This window comes from Anopheles ziemanni, chromosome 2, assembly GCF_943734765.1.
Source record: "Anopheles ziemanni chromosome 2, idAnoZiCoDA_A2_x.2, whole genome shotgun sequence".
NCBI lineage: Eukaryota > Metazoa > Arthropoda > Insecta > Diptera > Culicidae > Anopheles > Anopheles ziemanni.
This window is the reverse complement of record NC_080705.1, coordinates 11,411,211-11,416,754: the sequence shown is the minus strand read 5'-3', so window position 1 is coordinate 11,416,754 and position 5,544 is coordinate 11,411,211. Positions and strand designations below refer to the sequence as shown.

The 5,544-nt window shown below is 39.8% G+C and overlaps 1 pseudogene; it reads left to right on the top strand.

Moving 5' to 3' along the window:
- Positions 1–2,822: 2,822 nt before the first annotated feature.
- Positions 2,823–4,835, top strand: LOC131292970 (fibrinogen-like protein A; annotated as a pseudogene).
- Positions 4,836–5,544: the final 709 nt, after the last annotated feature.

The following is a 5,544-nucleotide window of genomic DNA, read 5'->3' as shown; positions in this document are numbered from 1 at the left end:
TCTGTGCTGTCCCAGGTCTGACTTCTAGTTTCCGCAGGCAGGGTCGTCTGCTAAAGGAAAGATTACAATGACAGCAAAACTGTAACAAGGATAAACGTATTTTACAGCATAATAAACTCTCACTTCTTCCGTCATTAGGAACCCCTCGTTGCCAGGGGACAATAGGGCTCAGCATGTATCATGCAAGCACATGAGGCATTGGTAGGAAAGATGCATCTTTAGAAATTAGAGTTGTATGTTTTTTTTACAGTAGGTGCCGTAAGATTACGACACCAAATGTAAACACTCTGCTGTGGAAGGTTGTATACCTTTTATTGAAATGAAACCTAGTCGGCTTAAATAAGCATAATTACCTATTTTGCAAAGATGTTAGTTAGTCAAAATATATTTTTTTGTGAAATAGATTTAAGAAACTATTGAAAACAGTTCTATGAACAAGAACAGTGAATGACTTCATGAGATAATGTTGAATTATATTTTTTTAAATGTTTCTAAATTGATGAACTTCAAAATGCGTTCATTCGGGTTAGTTTTATGCCCAGCGCTGTAGATGTTTCATCTTTTCGAAACTACTTTTATGAGGTGAAGAAAGCGAGACAGTTTTAATTGCAATATGTTTACGATGTGGCACGCCATTACATAACGTTCACGGTGCACTTACAGGCCTATCCTGCGAAACCGTAGTTTTGCGACCCCCACTGTGAGTCTCGAACAGCTCAGGATAACCAGTGCCACACACGAACCCGCACGCCAAAACGTCCCCATTTCACCACTCATTACATATGCAACGATTTTTCATCCGGACGCGCATTGTTGTGACTTTCAGCAGGTTTGCCAGAACCTATCGCTTCGGTGGAAAGTTCGCGTAGGCCTGCGGTACGTACGGTTTGACGATGACGCACTGTGGCTCGAAGCAAGTATACATCCTCCGGCAGGTAGTGGCTCGTGTTCTTCAGAATTGTTTTACGACTTCCATCCATCATCGTGAGACCCGACGCTCGTCCATTCTTCCTCCCTCCACGCGTTGTGGACCTTTATGGCGATATAATCGTTCGGTGGAAGCACATTTTAAGGCTTTACATATTGCGCGCCCGATGTTTTGACGAGTGTTGTTCTTTCCCTTTTGTTATGCTGCCATTATGCTGTTCGCTGCGCCGTCCGTCCAGGGTTTGGGAATGGGATGTGTTTATTCGAGTTTTCACCCACAACCTGCACCGCCACTTTTGAAACGGCCTGACGCCAGACCAACGATAAACATAACCCCCCCTCGGCCCCACTGATCTCCCCACCTCTCCTTCGATGGTCCCAACAACTGGTGCGCCCGTCCAGTCGCCGCCAGCGATGATGAATTACGCAGCACGTGAATGGATTAGAAACATCTGATCTGATTTAGGGCCCGTGGAAGTGTTGTAAACAAATCGACCCACGCTAAGTATTTAGAATATACTTGCAAATAAGCTACCCGGGCTACCGTGGGACGGGGCAGTGTGGCAGGTATCGGTGTATCGATTGCCTCCGAGAGCTCGCGCGAACGGGTGATGGATGGTGTATTTATTTATGGAAAAGGCTAGAAAACAAAAAAAATGATTTCTCGCTACCGTTTCGCTCGCTGTGTGTTGATGCGTGTTATGTCGAAGATGAATGGCGTCTGAGAAAGGACGACCTATGCGGTGATCGCATGGAATACTTCAGCGTGGAGCCATCACGCGGGTCAAACACGTTGTGGAAACGCGTACGGTCCTTCGGCGGCTACAGTAGCGTTATTAGTGCCAGGTGTCGAGTGTTGTGTTTTGACTCGTTGTTATACGATTGTACAAAACATTTCGAGGCTAAACAACATAAGGTTTTTTTTTAATTACTGGAAACTTAATGCAACACGACACCGTCAATATAAATACAAAATGAAAGCATTTTTACTTTTTGCGGAACACGAAATAGGAAGATCGCAGTTTCTTGTATGCTCGTTTGCGCATTCGTATGATAAAGTGCAAATAAAAGAAGGCAAAAGCCTTGAGTCAATTTGAACACACACACATGTTAATGTTTCGAGTCCAACGGCAAAGCCAGAAATAGCCGTTCGAGATAACGTTCAACATAATCAGGTCACGGGCTGAGCACTGTTTGTTACACAAATTCAAAGTTGTTCAACAGGGTGATCTAGTAAACATTGTGTGTTTTAAGTTATTAATGAATTTCTTTCAGCTAGCAAAAAAAAAATTACTTTTAAATTATTTGAAGCTTTGTTTGAAAATCTAGTTTAATTTTTAATTCAAATTACAACTTTTCTACAAAATTATTAATTTAAACTACTCCAAGAATGAAACATTCGACAAGCTGAAGCGACCGCTGGTGTTTTGGTTCCCGTTTATGAAACAGTTTTCAAAATGCTAAACTGAATATTGTTCGGTACAAACAATAAAATGAAGCATTAAAAAACATCACATGTGAAATCATAATCACTTATGCGTCACCCAGTAAACGTCACCCATGTTTTTGAAAAAATAGTGTGTGTTTTGCTTCGTGTGATCGCGTTTAGTTCAATGTTGGTGATAATATTTGCAATATAACTACGACATAACATCATGTGTTCATCATTCGTTTAATGTAGTGCCTCAGTCGTATTTCATCACTCAATTCGATTGCGTGTTCAATAAAAAAAAGTCATGAATATTAGTGGCTACCTCGTGGGTTTGTGTTTTGGTGTTGTTTTCTTAGCTCGAGCTACCACGGCTATAAATAGTTTTGAATTACATAAACTAGTGACTAAAATAGAGAGTTTCGAGGACAAACTGCAAGGTGTAGAACAAAATGTTATTGCAACCATGGAGAGTTCGCTGAAGGTGATTGACTTACATCGCTAAAACAACTTTATTGAAGTTGTGTAATAATTATGATTTTTTGCAGAAAATGGAACAACGTCTGCAGGAAAACATGCTCATGCACTTCGAGACAAGAATGCAGGCAATGGAGGATTCTTGGAAAAAGGTAAGTTGACACGAAATTACAGTGGATGAAACAACCTTGTGAAAACAAGCTGCTCAACCTTGGAATACTGTTCGAATGCTGCGATATTGATGTTTTCTTCTTTGTAGAGTGTGAAGGCAAACGTAGATGGTATAGCGAACCTTACTGTGTTCAAAAAGTGAGGAGACATTGGTGGTCAGACTGTGCGCAGGTATTGGCGGATTGTTATTTTGTTTTTTGTTGATAGTTGTGTTTTTGATTTCTCCGGCAAGATTCATGTAAAAATATTCATCCGGGTATCAGATACGATTTATTTAGTGAGCTACTACACGCATATTCTTCTTTTTTCGTTCCTGGCCAAATTTGATGGCATTATTACTGGAGACGAGACTTAGAACTATGCTTACGACCCTAAAATAATCTAAAAAATCTAAAATAGAAGAGTTTACGTGTAGTAGCTCACAAAATAAATCGTATCTGCTATCCGGACGAATTTTTTGACAATAAACTTGCCAGAGAAGTCAAAAACACAACTATTGACAGTTAAAAAATAACAATCCGCCAATCATTTTGACGCACACAAGATGGAACAAATTCAGCAACAACAGGATGCTCAAGGCAAAACCTTCCAGCAAATGTCGTACCGCAAGCTCATAAAGTTAAGAAAGAATAAGGATTCTCTCGACATACTTACCGGTTCGATACGAAATATTAGCTCTCAAGGTGTCAGGGAAATACACGAAAAAAATGAAGGAAATTCAATTCCATTCGAGGTACTCTGTAAACAAAATATGTATGTATAGAAATATTTATGTATGTATGTATAGAAAATAGTAAATAGAGGTGAAAGATTTCTACGGAAACTACGGATACGTTAAGTAAGACGGGTTTAAGATAGGGAACGAATGGTAGAAGTATGCGTTGAAAAAGTTAGGGACATACTCAGGGACGGCAGGAGATTCAATGAGGAAAAAACATCTCTTTTAGATTCATTCAAGCCTTGTATTACATTTATGTTTGTTTCATTTACAGAGTATGGAAGCATCGAACGAGAATACCCGGAACAAATTGGAGGCGTTGAAGAATCATGTGATACCCAAGATGGACCATATCCAGGAAACGTCGGAAACTGAGCTCAAGAAAATAAGAGAAAACAAGAATACTCTGGACATGCTTATCGATACGGTACAAAATATTAGTATGCAAGCAAAATTAACCACTAGGTTATTTAACTTTACGTATCCAGCGAGTTCATGTCGGCAAGCTCCCAGTGTATCGGCTACTTACATGATCAAAATTGGGGAGAATAGCGAACCATTCCAAGTCTTTTGTGAGCAAAATATGTTCGAAGGCGGCTGGACTGTAATTCAGCATAGATTCAACGGTTCCGTCGATTTTTATAGGAACTGGACGGAGTACCGCAACGGATTCGGAGCTTTAGATGGCGAATTCTGGCTTGGGCTGGATACCTGCATCAAATTACTAAGAATCGACCCCACGAACTGTTGGTGGAATTCAAAGATTTCCATGGAAACTACGGATACGCTAAGTATAGCGAGTTTGAGATAGGAAACGAGTCGGAGATGTATGCGTTGAAAAGGTTAGGGACACACTCAGGGACAGCAGGAGATTCGTTGACCTACCACAAGAATCAAAAGTTTAGCACATTCGATCGAGATAATGGCCCAGCTCCCATTAATTGTGCTGAGCGACATCACGGAGCTTGGTGGTACAGATATTGCCAAAGTTCCAATTTGAACGGGCGTTATGAGAACAGAGTTTATTGGAGTGCGATATTGTGGACCCATTTTAAAGAAGAATACCGTGGAATGTCCTATTCACGAATGATGATTCGCGATATCATTGATTAATGCAAACATAAATCGATTACCTCACCAGTGAAGATGTTCATCAGCTGCAGGCTGCAGCATCTTTGTTTCTTCTCTCCCTTCACTTCTACCAAATTAAAGTAATAACAGAAAATTTGATATCAGAACTAATGTGCACAGCAATTGCTTTTGAATCGAACAGATCGTTTTATTGTAGAATGTTCGTTGTCATTCAAGGAATAAAAAGAACAATAAAGAAAGAAACAGGGGTGAAATAGATTCAACCAAATCAAATGGTTGAAGTTATCTTATGAGGTAGGTATCTTATGAACGAAACTACTCCAATTGGGCTTTTGGAATGAAAAACATATAGTTGTGAGACCTTTTCCCACTGGTATAGTGCTTTTACGGTGTTAGAACAATCTATTCTTTTAAGCATCGCTAAAAAAAACAAACACATTAATAGGAATTAGTAGTACATTAAAACTTAAATTATGTCAATCTTACGTTCTCCCTCTTTTATGATCCTTTGGTCCTACGTATATCTTTTACTCGTGGAAAAAGCAATATAACTCATTGTTGACTTTGCGTTTGCATCCAATAATTTCATTTGATGTAAAGCTGTTGTGCTCGACATGTACGAAACAGGGTAAAACAAGTTGAACGTATGACGTTTTACATTAAAACATCGCGGCGACGTTTATGTTCGGTCAGCTTCGTTGGACCGAAACGTTTCCAACATTCTCCCTCC